Below are 17,295 nucleotides of genomic sequence, written 5' to 3' on the forward strand. Positions count from 1 at the left end.
ATAGCAATATGGAGATCAGTCAACGGTTCCAGAATAAAATACTACGGAACATTACCCAAGCGCCGTGGTTCGCGAGGAATACTGAGATCCACAATTCCATGCATTCGAGAAGAAATTCAACGCCTAGCTTTGAAATTACATAACAACAGTGAGCACGTTAGGAGACTGAAAAGACTACATCTGGTTGATGTCCGGTTTGTTAGAAATAACACTTGTTATAATTATTTTTGTTTTATGTTCGGTTATTCAAATTTATGGTTGCTTACGTTTATTATTTATCTATGGTTATCTTAAAGGTAATGTTTTATTTATTCTGTTCTATTTACGTACCCGATTTGGTTAATGGTGTGAAGATATATAACTATATTCAAAAATACTATTAAATATTATGTTATTTCTTATTTATTAGTATTTATTCATAGTATTTATCATGTATTTATTCATATTAATTGTTTTTGAACTCGTTGAGGATTATCATTGGATATTTTAAATGACTGTCTGTCATACGACTGACTTACTTGTAGCTTCGATATAGAAACTGAATGTAAATAAACGATTTCAGAAAAAAATTGTAACAGCGGAATAACTTATTAATAGTACAAATTGAAACTACAGTTTCATTTAAACGTTTACAAGGGTGCCAACGTTCAAGTTGGCACCCCTGATGTAGAAATATAAGCTGTTTGAAAACAATTTTCGTTATTATGTTTTAAAAATGTCGATTCCATTTAAAACGTGTAGCTTGTAAGATCGTTACGATAAAATTTTTAGTTTTTGAAGATGTAAAACCAGTCGAATTTAACTCGCGGAAATTAAAATAATACAAACGATTCAAAGAAACGGGAGATTTTGAAAATTATTACGTAAAAATTATATGAAATAGAATACATTTGATGTGGACATCAATAACTTTCGTATACGCCACTTAAATTACATATACACATTTTTTTTTCTTAAATTGAAAAGTACATAGAATTTTATTTCATTAATAACTTTTGATATTTTTTCATATTATTTTTTTTATTGTCACTGAATTATTATTTATCGTAAAATTTTTTTACAATCGAAGGTTAATAATTATTAAAAAATCAATATATTTAAATTTAAAAAAAGTTAAAAAAAAAGAGATGAAGTCTTATTCGAACCGATGTTCTTTACCCTTGTAAGATACATATACAGAGTGTCCCATACAAAACGCAACCCATCAATCACTCATCCATGAAATTTCAAAAGTCAAGCTTACTCCTCTACTCGTTACTGAAATGGATTCGTCCAACATCTGAACATCGCGACGACGCAGTAGAACACTACCGATAGTAACAACAATGCAATCATAACGTTCAGTGTATTGCTAGAGACAAGATAGTGTTTTCGCTAGATGAACGTGTTTTCATTGTCGAGTCGTACTTCAGTACGAAATCAGCGGTTGCAGTGCAAGATGTGTTTCGCCATAAGTACCCAGATAAACCAGCTCCTAACAAATCATCAGTATTAAGGTCAGTTGCAAAATTTAGAGATACTGGTTCTGTTAATAACAAGGAACACAAAAGATCTGGGTGAGTGTTGAATACAGATACAGTCGCTGAAATCAAAGACCGATTACTCGCCTCGCCAAATAAATCGATCAGACGTTTGTCTGCTGAAATTAATTTGTCTAAATCGACTGTACATCGGACGACCAAACGATTACAATTACGACCTTATCGCATTCAAAAGGTTCATCGACTTCTTGAGCCCGACAAAGAAAGACGCCTACAATATTCAACGGTTCCGTCGATTTCTGCGTGAGGGAATTAATGTTATGGATTCGTTATTTTTCACAGATGAAGCACGGTTTCATTCGAATGGCTACGTAAACAGCCAAAAGAGTAGAATTTGGAGTGCTGAAAATCCCCACGTTTATCACGAAAAACAATTACACCCGCAGAAGTTGGGCGTGTGGTGCGCGATATCGGGGAAGAAAATAATCGGTCCTATTTTTTTCGAGTACACCATTAATGCAGAAGGATATTTTATTTCAGTTCATCGCAATCTTGGAAGAGGAAGACAGACACTGCTTGCTACAACATGACGGTGCGACATCGCACTACGCAGGTTCAACTTCTGATTTCGTCGAGGAATTCTTTGGTAATCGTGTTATCGGTCGAGGCTTGTGGCCCAAGATCTCCAGATTTGACTGCGGCGGATTTTTTTCTATGGGGTTATCTCAAAGAAAAAGCCTACAGCAACAATCCACGAACACTTGAACGATTGAAAGTCAATATTGAGCAAGCTGTATTAAATATCCAGCCACAAACTTTGAAAAAAGTTGCATGAAACGCTGTAAAAAGAATTGAAGCTTGTATTCAAGAAGATGGCGGCCACTTTCAACATTTCTCTAAATGTAAGGTAATGGATGGTAAAAATAAAAATTACATCTACATTTACACATGCCTTTTTATTATTTCAATACCTACCAATATAAGGTTGGATTGCGTTTTATATGGGACACTCTGTATTTTATTAATTAAAATTTTATTTGGCTATTATTCTGGAACCAATAAAAAATAAGTCCACTTTGATATATCGTTGAGAAGCTCTCAACGAGGGTTTATTTCTGCAGTTAAGAAAAAGTCCAAAATCCATTTTTTTGGTAATTTTGTACTTTTTTGGACACTTTTAATCCAGTCGATTGCAATCAAAAGGGTAGGTGCACAACTAGATATTACAACAATCCTAAATCTAGAATGTCAACACCCTACGGCTAATCGTTTTTGAGTTATGCGAGATACATACGTCACGCCGAAACAAGTCAAAATGGATTCAGTCAAAATGGATATTTCCGTAGAAATCTGAAAACCAAAATTTTTCGCAATCACAATACTTCCTTTACTTCGTACAAGGAAGAAGAAAGTAGAAGTATTTATTAAGTGATTAACAATGATTCCTTCGAACACTAAACAATATATATAATAAAAAAATAATGTGAAAGTCGGTTGATTAAACAGGTAGGTGTTTAGTATTAAAAAAATTTTACAACGAACAATGTAAATTGTAATCGGATGTGATTTCATAATTTTTGAAAAAGTAAAACTGGTATTTACCTGGTGGAATTATTCTTTGATGTTCTACTAATTGTTGCAAAAGCTTAATATGAAAATAATGATTAATCTTTATATCTTTGTTATATTTTTTATTTAAAAATTAAGAATATTGTTCTTGAATCTTTCAGGAATAAAGGATTAACGAAGGAGAGTGCAAAAAAGATAATTTTGGATAAAAATACTTTGATATTCCGTTATGAAGTTTTTTCCTGTATTTCTGAATCGAGAAATTTCCGAAAAATTTCATAAAATATTTTTAGTATTTATCTGGTATTAAAAGCAATTGAGTCATGCACACGTGTTAGATTTTTAGAAGTGTGGTTAGACCAACGACTAACATGGGTAACAATTATAAAGGAGCTGAAGATAAAATGTCTAAAAATGGTAGATATTCTGAGGATTTTATCAAACTCGTTGGGAGCAGATCGTATATGTACGTTGCGCTTCTACCGAGTTTTGGTCCCGCCTAGACTACGGCTGCGTAGCTTATTCGAAGGTACGGGTCATCACTCTTTGGATGCTCGTTACAGTCCATCGTTCATTCATCCGCCTTGCCACGGATGTGTTTTGTTCAAGCCCCGTGGAAAGTCTGCTGTTGGACAGTTAGTTGTGAGCCATCTCTTTGGAATAGGCGGAAACAAATGCTCCTGTGTGGCTCGAATTAAAGCGTAATCAACTCATCCAATCTTTGATGCGGTATTTTCATACCAGCGTGTTAATCGATACCAGGAACAGCCGAGATCTACTGCTCCGCTAGGCATTAGAACTCAGCGCCTTTTCTCGGCTCTAAATTTATAATTACCTCCAGTCCTTACTGTTGCTCCGTGTTATTATTCCCCTCGACAGCCTTCTCTCGTTAATTACTGCTTTTTTCTTTGTCGGTATAATAAAAAGAACACAAATCCAGGATTTTGCGAAATAAATTTTATCATATTACAAAAAGCACGAATCCTGATGTTACAGTTTACACGGATGGCTCTAAAAACGTTAATTCTGTTCGTTGTACTTTTGCGGAAGGCAACATGTTTGGCCACAACAGTATCTCCAGTATTCTTTGCGGAACTGTTTGCTATTAATAAGGCCTTAAGTATAATTAGCCAATCATTTCGACATGTATTTGTTTGCTCTGATTCCATGAGTGCCTTACAAGCGATTATTGAGGTACACTCCAGACACCCAGTTGTTTGTAAGAGTCAATGTGTTATTTCGCAAATGACTAGACGTAATACAGTAGTGAGCTTCTGCTGGATCCCCGGCCATATAGGAATTTCAGGCAATGAGCGCGCAGATAGTGAGGCTTTTTTTCAGTGTAGTTTTACCAACTTCGATATTTTTAACGATCTTATCTGTTTCCTGAAAAGAGTAGTTCAGGAGTGGCAAAGTGAATGGGACTCTTCTATTAACAAAATAAACTTCATCCAATTAAGAACACTGCGTCACCGCGGAACTCCTCAAGCAGAAATAACCGTCGAGAGAAGATTATTATTTGCCGTTTACGAATAGGGCACACTAGCCTCATTCATGGATACCTGATGACACAAACAAATGCGTCCCTTTGTGCTGGCTGTGACTGCCAACAGTGCACTACATCCTTGTGGATTGTATTTGTTATGCGGTATTGCGTAGAAAGTTTAACGTAGGGGTTAACATGCGAATTATTATTTTTATTTTTTGTCTCTTTAGCCTCTGGAACCACCGTAAGGTATTACTTCAGAGAATGATATGTATGAATGAAGTGTATTCTTGTACAATCTCAGGTCGACCATTCCTAAGATGTGTGGTTAATTGAAACCCAACCACCAAAGAACACCGGTATCCATGATCTGGTAAAATCCGTATAAAAGTAACTATATAAATAATAAAGGTTCAATTTACCAACAATAGTAAGCTGTTCAAGCGTTTTCGGATAAAAATAAAACTAACAAGTAATATTACCGGAAAAGAATATGTTAAAATTGATATACTTTACTTTACTTTTTCGTGTCCGAGTGATGAGACATTAAAACCTTTGCGACCAGTATTGTGCCACCGAAACAACAGAAGCATTTCCTTGCCATAGATCTTCTAGTGTGCATTTGGTTGGGCAGAGAGTGAACTTTAGGAGATGTTCAGAGTCCTGAATCTCACCGCACTCGCAGTTCAGGTCGTTAGGGGCTCTATTTGGCGCCATCTAGCGCGGTTAACTCTGGTTGGTGCAACCCCAGTTCGAAGCCGGTTTAAAGTCACCCACGTTTGCCAGTCCAGATCATGTCCTGGAGGTGTTGGGGCCCTTTTAGGGAACCATGGAGGGGTCGATAGATGTAGAGTTCAAAAATTGATTAATAATATTAACTGATTATAATATAAATTACAGTAAATTTAATAAAACACTTAAAAGTTTTGAATTAAAAACGGCGTATACAGCCAAAACAAAATAATAAATCGTACAAATAACGAAGATCATTCCAAAACAATAAAACATGATAACAAATAATAATTTAGACAAACAAGTAGTATGTAGCCTAAAATGCGAAAACTGCGATTTAAAATATATCGATGAGACTAATCGTTCATTTTCAATTGGAATAAAATAACATATTAACTGCGTAAATAAAGGAAATAAAGAACTGTATAACTGCTAAATATACTTTAGAATACAAACGTAATTATAATCAAACTGATGAACGAACAAACTAGATTCGATAACGATAGTCTTCTATTCAAACAAATCATAAACAGTAATTTATAGGTTAGCTTAATTGCTTTCTTTTATACTTCGTAACGGTTGAGAATACCCTTACGGACATGACATTTTTATTTAACGTGTGACTTTATTTGCTTTTAATACTAGACAATCTACTATTATGAATATACAATTTTTAATCATTCATTTTTTTTTTTTAATTTCTATGCTACTATTTAAATGCTCAACTATAAATGTTATAATTCTTGATTATGGACGAATAAAATCCAAAAGCGCTTGAATAACGTAACATTCACTATTATTGGTGATTTTTTTTTATTTATATATAGTTAATATAAAATACCATCGGTGCCATGCTAAGAAAATTTAACATAAAAGTAACTGCCTTTACTAGGATTTGAACCTTAGAATTCTCGACTTCGAAATCAGCTGATTTCAGATGACGAGTTCACCACTAGACCAACCCGTTGAGTTATACGAATTCTTCTAGGAGATAAAATAACATTTATCAACATAACATTTTCCAACATAAAATAACATTTCAAAATGTTATTTTATGTTGGAACGGAACACAAGGATAGCGGGAATTTATTATTTCCCTACTAATCGCAGAGCCTGGATGAATGTCTCTTATTTTATATTTTATGGTTTCTTTGGGCCTTCCATTTATATTCAATTTCTACAGTAAGTTTCAGCTATTCGTGCTAATTGCCGTAAACCAGATGGTTGTTTTAATACTTTAATTAAGATATATAACATGACATGTCGTTATTTATTTGTTTTATTACAATAAATATATCGTATCAGGACGATGATAAAACGTAGGCGTTATCGCCCAGAAAAAAATAATAAAATGTAGTGTGCGGCAGTGAATTAGGCGATTTTAAAAACGTTATTAAAGGTAAATTATTAATTTTATTTTGTTTTGACAAATATGAACAAAACATAGACTTGGCAAACATTTGCTTGGCATTTCTCCCGCCACCACCCCATTCGGTCGCCCTAAAGCATAAAACCGAATGTCTGTGCCACAAACAGCAACTGAGCCTCGAACAGTTTAGCGACCAGTATCCTAAATAGCTTCTAGAGCTTATCTAACAGCGTGAGAGGACTAAGCGCGGTGCTATACACCACCTCCTTACGTGTCCCAACCGCTCACTTGTCATATATTTACTAAAATGGGTAAGCGCACCCCGTCAACTACTAAAAATATATATGACATCCATAAATTAAAATTTACTTCGCCTAGACAACAATTTGCTACCACGCTTAGATCGCTGAATGCCAAAAAGTACCTGTCCACCATATTAAAGCGCTTGGAGCCTTAATTGGCTGGTGGTCAGCCGTATATATCTCTAGGTTAGCTTCCCACAGCAGTGCGGTAGGAGTCTTTTCCCTTAAGTAAACTACTGATGTCGGTTGAACAAAGCAACCGCATTAAGGAACTCCCACATGGTCCGACAATGCGGCTCTCGCCACATTGACTCGCCACTTGTGGGTGATCAATTTCCCCCTTGACCTCTAAGTTCCAGGGTGGCCCGAGTTCTGGCCTCCTAAGGGCAGAGCAGTCAAAGATAGACATGAGAAAGCATTTACTACTTCTAGTTTTAAGTCAACGAAAAGAGAGATTTTTCGTCCAAAAATTGCATTTTGCAGATGCCGCCATTCGCCGTACAGTCTCATCGCTCATCAGAAAACTGTTAACAAGGTTTTTACTTTTCATTAATTAATTGCAGTAAAATTTAACAGAAATTTACCTTGCTTTCACAGTCACGTTCGTGTAATCGCATAAGTTATTTGAATTTTATACGGTGAAGATTGAACATTGAGTAAAATTCGCCGTATATTGCAGTCAGAGTTCGACTACACGCTGATCGGTGTAGAATTCGCTCAAATGCCTCTTTCAAAGTCACGATAATCTCCTGTGTATGTACTGTTTTTATATTACCACCTTTTTTTAGCGTAGAATCACTGGCCTCAATGTTTTGAACCAAAGTCGTGATGGCATGAGCTGATGGAACAGAACGACTGCGATCAATTTCGTAATGTTTTCGAGATTCATACGAAGAGATTAAGCAACTGCCATATTTTTTTAAAAACACTTTCAAAACAAGTTGTTTTTCATTCCACTACTCCATTGCAACTGAACGCTTTCAGTAAGCTGGAAAGTTAGTTTGTTAATAACTAATCGAAATTTTTCAAAAAACTACCATTATTGGTCGATATTTTTTCATATCGACTACTGATAGAACATTTTCTGTAACTATGGATAAGTAATAAACGTTCTTTCTTCTTTCTTTTCTGTTTAGCCTCTGGAACCACCGTAAGGTATTACTTCAGAGGATGAATGAGCATATGTATGAATGCGAATGAAGTGTAATCTTGTACAGTTTCAGCTCGACCATTCATGAGATGTGTGGTTAATTGAAATCCAACCACCAAAGAAAACCAGTAATCACAATCTAGTTTTCAAATCCATATAAAATTAACTATCTTTACTAGGATTTGAACCTTAGAACTCTCAACTTTGAAATCAGCTGACTTGCGATGACGAGTTCACCACTAGACCAACCTGGTGAATTAAGTAGTAATAAATCTGGCCCCAATATTTCATTATACTGAATGTTTTAGCGAGATGCCAGTTGAATGCATGTTTTGCTAGGCGTGTGTGAGTGTGTGTGCGCGGCGAGTGGATGTGTGGTTGGTGGGCGCTTTCGAGAGTGCCTTTTGTGCTTGGTGTTTCTCTCCACTTGAGTTCTTGCGATGTCGGTGTCTGTGCGTTGGCAGGGTCTGAACCCGTATGTATGTGTTTGAGGAGGTTTCACGTGCCTGTGGGAGTTTTTGTGCTTAGTTGGAACTGTATTTTATATCCTTTTGTAATGTGCTGTGTTTTGTGATGCGCGTGATGATATGGCTTTGATGTTTCCTTGTGGTGACCAATTATGTGTTGTGTGGGGGCGTTAACTCCCCCCCCACCCTAAAGTAATGCTCTACTAGGAGGGAGGGATGCCAGGGGTGAAGGTTTAGTCGGTAGTGCCCAGGTACACACTCACACTTAATAAAATCCAACGGAATCTGTTAGCAAGCCCGACACTTCTTAGGCGCCTGTGTATCTAAACCAACATTGGTTTAAAATAGAAAATCTCAAGGAAGGAAATTCTAAGTAAGGAACTTTTCCTTCCATGATATGTATAAATTACAATTGATCCTCTTAGTTGCATATCAGCTGAAACATACAAATGAAAGAAAAGGATTGGAGATATTTATAGTCGGGTGAAATGAAATTTTTAAGAAGCGTAGTGCAAATAAGAAGAGAAAGTATGCGTAATATAGAAGAAAGGAAGGAAATGTTAGTAAATAGCATAAGAGAGAGAGAGAGAACTGGAAGGAGAATTGCAGCAGTTTGGGTACCCCAATATAATGGCTGAAGACAAAATCGCGTGAGAAATAGAAGAGATGCAAAGTATTAGATGGTGTAAATAGAGAAATAGAAACTAGAGGTGGTAACTAGGAGAAAATAGAAATTGATATTAAGAATTCAAATCCTAATCAGGCTTGACTTTTTTCATATACTAAAAAAATGTAATTCCTTATCCATCTATCTATAAGAAACGTAGTTATTAAGATAAAATAAATGATAGTTGCAAATCAGAAGGTAGGTATCGATATAGATCTGAAATTATTTCACTCGGATTTATATTTTGAGGTAAGGCTGTTCCATACGACAGGTGAACAATTTTCATGTTACTTATACAGTTTTGTAAGTGTTATTTTTTTAAGAATCATATTTTCCTATTAATTTTATTTTCTATTCCTAATGTGTACGCAGCATTCTGTTCAACTTGTAAGCAAACCTATGATCCAATAAAATAATGGAGTACTGTTTTTTTACAGACTCATGCCGATCATTCCTGAGATTTGTGAATCTAACCACTAAAGTATACCAGATCTAAAATCTGTCTAAAATTAACGTAACCTACCTTTATTAGAAATTGAGCCTCAGAACTTTCGACTTCGTTAATCAGCTATTGATTTGCAAATTAATATTAATTGATTTGTGTCGACGATTTTACCAATATACTAACCGGATAATAAGATAATAATATGATAACAGTTACTAATTTGATTTTTTTGAAATTTAAGTTATCATGTAGGTGTTTCAAAGAAGATAAATTTTAGGTTGAAATTTTAAAAAATTAAAAATATATTATCTTTTAATTTTGGGTTTTTATGATTAATTTTAAAACAACTTGATTTATAAATATTTATATTGAGGTAACAGCTGACTTATAATGAAACATAAATAAGTACATTAAATAAATAATAAATAAACCTTATTAACAATACTTTTTTTGTTTGAACTACAGTCTATATTTTATTTATTTATTTATTAATCGTAATCATTTCATTACGCTCGCGAAAAGGTACTAATGTTACAAATAATTATAATCATTATTTCAGTACGGCAAAATTGGTTATAGTGTAATTTTTGTCGTTTATAAAACTGTATAATTATTTTATAAAGTGTACTGGAAATCGTTCTTACTGAAAAATGGATTTTGTGTGTATTACCATAATAAATCGAATATATTAGTAAGTTATTAATAATCTTAAGTAAACAATACTAAAATTCAAATTTAAGCAAGTATACTCATAACCGCAGTTAACTAAAAGAACTAAGGGATACTATCGAACGTAATCACTTTATTATAGGTTAGGTTATACATCACGTAATAATGTCCGAAAAACCATTAAGCAATATTAGAGAACGAATTTTAGAAGGTGCAATTGCACTTCTTGCGTCACACCCGTTCGATACGGTTAAAGTACGTTTACAAACAGTTGGACTAATCGATTACGGTGGTGGTGAATATTTATATACCGGACCTGTGGACTGTTTCTATAAGATACTTAGACGTGAAGGTTTATTTTCGTTATACAGAGGTTTATCTTTACCTCTGTTCTGTATTATACCGGTGAATTTGATGACGTTTTTTACTTACGAATTAGTAAGTAAAAAGCTTATGCATAAATCGTATATTGACGAATTAAATAATAAAGAAGTTTTAATTTTAAGTTTGCTTTCTGGTGGGGTACCGTCTATTGTAATTGCTCCATTAGAAAGAATTAAATCTAATTTACAAGTTCCAGATGTATTTTTTGATCACCCGAACACTATATATCATTACACGCGTAAAATTATTTTAAAAGAAGGAATTTTAGGTATATGGAGAGGAACTTTTTTAACTTTTTTACGCGATTCCGTATTTTCTGTTATTATTATTAACTCGTACATAAAACTCAGAGGATTACTTTTAAAGCCGCATGAAGTTCAAATGCACAGTGATTATAAATTAAATATTAATGATTATCTACGAATCTGTTTTTGTGGTGGTATAACGGGTATGTTAGGTTGGTTATACTGCGCGCCTATGGATTTTATTGTAACACGATATCAAACTGTACCCACAAACTTTTATGAAAATGGTATTTACGGTCTTTTAAATCTAGTAAAACTAGAAGCTGAGAAAACAAATAAGAGTATGATGGAGATGCTTTACACTGGTGGTCGACTTCTTTTCGTTCGCGCATTTTTTCAATTCGCTGCTATGTTTGCCGCTTATGAATATTATACTGAAATGACTAAAGAGAATAATATAATAAACGTCTTTGAACAGCAGGTAAAGTCAAAAAAATAATTACTTACACCGGTTTAGCCAAATGATAAGCTACTTAGTAGAGCGAAACAATAAACCTTACACATAAAGAATTAGCCGTTATTATACAAAGGTTTGGTTAGGTTTTGTATATTAAAGAGAAAACATGAAAATTTTCAGTTCATTAATTTTATTTTATTTTTAATAATAATTTACTTAATACGGTTGGTTGTAACTTTACAAACAGTAGAAAGATGTGAATAATTTTTTGCTGGAAATTTTCAAATTATTACAAATTTTGTTTCGGTGCACGAATTAATATAAAGCAAACACCATGAATATTTGATCAAAAGAATTAAGATGCTTGTTCAATTCTATCTGACAACATTAAAAAACGTAAAAAAGAATACATAACAGAAAAAAATTAGCCCTGTGAATTATATATATATATATATGTATATAACATCAAATTATTAAAAACTACATAATCTCACTTCAATTGTTATATTGAAAAAAACATTTTTCCAAACTGATATAAGATGAAAGTAAATAATTTTATAAAAAATAAAAAAGTCAATAAATTACTGCATGTATTTAAATATAATCAACATAAATAATTGTAAACCAGTGCTAATACATCAAGAAGACTTAATACATCCTTAAGAAACATAAAATGAAAACTTTAAATTGAAAGAAAATAATCTGATATAATTAAAAAAAAGAAATTGAATAATTGTAAAAATGTAACTGTAATGTATGACATATTTGAAATAAGAAAATTATGAAAATAACTTCAATTGGTTAACCTGACCTGGAACAATTAATAACAACAGGCACATATATTTTAAATAAGTATTTAATATACTAAATGGTTTTCGAAAAATGCAAACATTTTTCTTTCAAGGCTATGGAGTTTTAGAACAAGAATGTTCAACATCATATTTAAACTTTTATGATGTATCATCTTAAAAAAGGGATTCTGAACAAAATTTAAGAAAAAATAAAACATGAAATATAACTCTTGTAAGAGAGATAATTTTTAGTGAAATCAATATAAATATTTGTTTGATTTTTATTTAGTTTAATTTAATTTGTATGAGATGTTTTTTTAAAGATATTTGTAACAGGTTGTAAAATAAATGTTTACAAATTTATATCTTATATACATATATATAAAAATGAATGTTTTTTATTTATCCCATATGCATTCCTACACCATTTATCCGATTACGATGAAACTTTGGGAGTTGTACGCACGCTCGCGAAGGTTTCTGAATTAATTTGGACCCGCTTGGTGGCGCTGGAGTCGAGATATTTACGAAACAAACAAATATACAAATAGACTTTCTTCTTCTTCAGGCAATGTTCGTATGCGTGTCCACTGTAGACTAAAAAAATTACTGGACCTATTTACCTTCAAGTTTTTGTAAAATGGCCCGCGTTGTATGGAAAAGGTTTAAAGTTATTGAAATTCTCGATCTGACCAGTAGAAAGAAAACTAGGGATATTTTGAAAAGATTACTGCGTTTAGAGAGTAGTTAAATTAAATCCGATAGGTAGTGCTGTTTTGATTTTTATAAAGTGAAAGATTAAATTTTTATCAGTTCCGTAATGTTTTGTAAGTTTCTTAATCTTCAGAATTAATTGTTATAATTTTGCAGCCATATCAAACTTTCAATTGCGTTCATTTAATATATATATATATATATATATATATATATATAATAAAAATTTCAAAATATTCATCAAAAAAAAGTCTAGTTTCAATTTGAAATCTTTGACCAAACGTATCAAAATTTGATACTACATTTAGAAAATAATTGTTTAAAAAAAATTGCAATTTTTAGTAAAAAATAATTTAGGCTCCATTTAACGTCTTTGCTCAACAGTTATTGCATACAACATTTCTAATAACTCACAACTTGATGAACAGATAAAGTATCAGAAATTATAAAAAATTCAAAGTGATTAAACAGTTAAGTTTCATAAGATCCTACTTTAATTAAAACGTCTCCACATTTACATTAATACTAGATACAGTTGGAGTTAATAATTGTAGTTCAAAGAAATTGGTATTTTAAGTACATATTTTAAGTATTTTAGTACCTATTAAAAATTTGTATATATTTTTTTAGAATCAGAGGTTAATAATTAATAATAAATCAATATATTTAAATTAAAAAAAAGGAAATGAGGGATTCGAACCGATGTGCCATCCCCTTGTAAGATCCAAATATTTCATTAATTAAACTTTTATTTGGCTACAACTCTGGAACCAATGAAAATAAGTACCACTTACGTACGATATATCGTTGAAAAGGTCTTAATGAGGGCTGACAATGCAGTTAAAATAAAATCCAAAATACAAATTGTTTTGGATTTTGGGCTTTTTTGGACACTTTTGGTCCAGTCGATTGCAATCAAAAGGGAAAGTGCACCACTAGATGTTACAACAGTCCTAAATCCAAATTTTTAACATCCTACAGCTAATCGTTTTTGAGTTATGCGAGATATATACGTACGTACGTACGTGCAGACATCACGCCGAAACTAGTCTAAATGGATATTTCCGTTGAAATCTGAAAACAGAAATTTTTCGCGATCACAATACTTCTTTTACTTCGTACAAGGAAGTAAAAATGGTAATCTTCTTTTAATTTTATCAAAATCTTAATGTAAGCAAGCCCTCATGTGTAGAACTTTTTTTTTTGCAATTTTCAAAGAATTTATTTTTAGCCAGTCCAGAGTTCTTCCAGAATTTTCTATAACTGTCTAGGGAGTTTTTTGATTAATCCTGATACCCAAAATTTTGGAAGATCGCTTTATTTTCCTTTACAACTATGTTGTTGCACTAACAACAGAGCTGTAATCAAGTAAGTAATAAATATTAGTATCGTAACAAAAAAAGGTTATAAGCGACTTGGAATAGGATATACAACACTCCTGATGATGAAATTTACCTAACCATTCTCAACATTACAAGCATTTCGTGCCAACTAATGGAAAATGGTTCCGTATTTATTTCTTCACCGTATCAAATATACTCATATTATTGGATATCAGCATGTCCAGTCCAGCAAAATGTAGAGAAAGTTCATCCAGATAGTAAAACCATAAGTCTGTTCATCATAGGAATTGATTGTCATTATTATTCTCACTGAAAGCGACTCTAATTTGTGACTCTTATATCTCAGGTAATTTATATACATGACGGACATAAGAATGACAAACAGATAATATAAATCAAAAAATTAAGGGCACCATTGTACCATATTTTTTGACATCTATACATATGATCCATTTTCTCAACATCCACAAAAGATATTTTCAAACAATATTTTTATTAAAAATGTTAAGTTTTTATCTAAATTTTAACTAAAATTTAGAAATGAAAATAAACAAGAACAAAACGAAAGTAATTAAATGTAATGGAAATAATGAATATGGACCACTGAATATAAAAAGAGAAAAGATTATGGAGGTAGAAGAATTTTGTTACGTGGGAAGTAGAATTACTAAAGATGGACGAAGCAGAAGCGATATAAAATGCCGAATATCACAAGCAAGCGAAATGAGCTTTCAGTCAGAAATATAATTTGCTTACATCAAAAATTAATTAAAATGTCATGAAAACATTTTTCAAAGTATATCTTTGGAGCGTCGCTTTATATTGAAGTGAAACTTGGACGATTGGAGTACCTGAGAAGAAAAGATTAGAAGCTTTTGATATGTGGTGCTATAGAAGAATGTTAAAAATCAGATAGGTGGATAAAGTGACAAAAGAAGAGGTGTTGGGGTAAACTGATGAAGAAAGAAGCATTTGGAAAAATATAGTTAAAAGAAGAGTTATAGGCCACATATTAAGGCATCCTGGAGTAGTCGCTTTAATATTGGAGGGACAGGTAGAAGGAAAATATTGTGCAGGCAGGCAACGTTTGGAATATGTAAAACAAATTATTAGGGATGTAGGATGTAGGGGGTATACCGAAATGAAACGACTAGCACTAAATAGGGAATCTTGGAGAGTTGCATTAAACCAGTCAAATGACTGAAGACAAAAATAAATAAAATTACTTTTATCTTATCATTTCATTTGTAATTTTAATAATTTTTTTGAATATCAGACAACTTACTACAACATTTTTAACCATTTTAATTTTTTTTTATATTTTGGGACATCAGATGTATAAAAAAATATGTTAAAAATATCCTCTAAGGCAGTGTTTCTCAACCTGTGGGGCGCGCCCCTCTAGGGGTCGTGATAACACTAAGTTGGGTGCCCGAGCATATCGAAAAGGAAATATTAATTTAAAAAATTTATTAATAAAATAATTATTAATCAATTATTAAATATTGTTATTTAATAATTATTAATAAATTGATTAATAAAATTTATTAATTTACTGAAAGGAAAGCAAAACAAAATAAATTCTCACATAATAAATAATAAAAAGCATTTTCACTGATATAATACACTTATAAATATGATTATATCAGTACACACAATATATAATAAATTACTTATAAATAATAAATTAAAAACGTTTAATAATTATTATTGACTCTCTTGGGCCTGTCTTGCAGAGCAAAAGTTTTCGTAGGAAGGTTTAACATTAGAAACAGACACTCTGAGTTCTTTATCTTTATTTAGTTAAGATCTATATTTTGTCTTCAAAGCAGCTACCGCAGAAAATTCGGTTTTGCATAGGTAGAATGTTGAAAATGGTAATAGTATACAAAATACTCTTGTTTGCTTTGTAATTACCGTAATACGAGTAAACAGTAAACAGTCGTAAATACGGAAAATTACCCATAAACACTGGAATATTACATGAAAATATTTTAATGGTCAATTTAATTAATAAATTTAAGGTCAGTCACCAACATAACCTCAAATTGAATTTGTATTTGTGTATTTTTCATATGCGCTTATGCAGTGAGTCACATTGATGAGCAACTTTAAACTTGATGTTTGTGTGTCGGGTCTACTAGTTATTTTTAATTATTTCATAAAATTATAGTTATAATAAGTTAGAAAATATATTTTAAATAAATAAAAAAATTATACCACTTTTAGTTTTCCATTTATTTTATGTTTTGCATATTTCTTTCACAAATAATTATACAAAATAACGAAAAGAGAATAACAGCAAGCTCAAAGAATGAGAAAATATAAAGCAAAGTTAAAACTGCAAAGAAGTTTAAGATTGGAACGTGGTCTTTCAGTGACCAAAATCGAAAAGCATGAATTTTTTATGATAATTATTTCATAAGTTTGACATGTAAGATGTAGTTCTTTTTGAAATAGTTACTTAGTAAATAAGAATAATTTTTTTCTAAAGTCCATAAAAATCTGCTGTTACTTTGAAAAGTCTGCTCCAAAAATAATCAATAGATAACATTTTCATTGATTATAAGGTTTAAAAAATAAAGGTTTCCACAATTCATTAATCATAAAATGAATTTATTTTCTCCAAGAATGCATCAAGTTCTATACTTCCAAAGAGTAAGTTAATATTGCTTCAGCGACGTAATCAGGAAAACTATCTTTTGAGCGCCTCTTTCGTCTGTAGTAATATTTTTTTTTTAGATTACTTTAATTTATCTTCATTATTTCCCTATATAGATTTAATAACCTGGTGTTGTTCCTCAGTCTTCTTCTGACCACAAGATTGTTTGAATTTAGTGCAACGTGTTCTATATCGTTGAGTATTTTACCTAGCAAAGGACACTAACTGACTGAACTGACTTGAAGTATCGACTCAGTCACTGAGTCGATACTAGAGTCCAGTATTAGTCGATCCAGTCAAGTATTATTTTAACACACGTTAAGAAATAAAGAGGAAAAAGGAATCCTTAATAATGCTGCGAT

The 17,295-nt window shown here is 32.1% G+C and overlaps 1 protein-coding gene across 1 annotated transcript in view; it reads left to right on the forward strand.

Annotated features, from left to right (window-relative positions):
* LOC142332369 (uncharacterized) overlaps positions 1–17,295 on the forward strand; it is a 91,955-nt gene that overhangs the window by 63,134 nt on the left and 11,526 nt on the right. The window lies entirely within an intron of this gene.

The sequence above is a fragment of the Lycorma delicatula genome, chromosome 11 (assembly GCF_047948215.1).
Source record: "Lycorma delicatula isolate Av1 chromosome 11, ASM4794821v1, whole genome shotgun sequence".
NCBI lineage: Eukaryota > Metazoa > Arthropoda > Insecta > Hemiptera > Fulgoridae > Lycorma > Lycorma delicatula.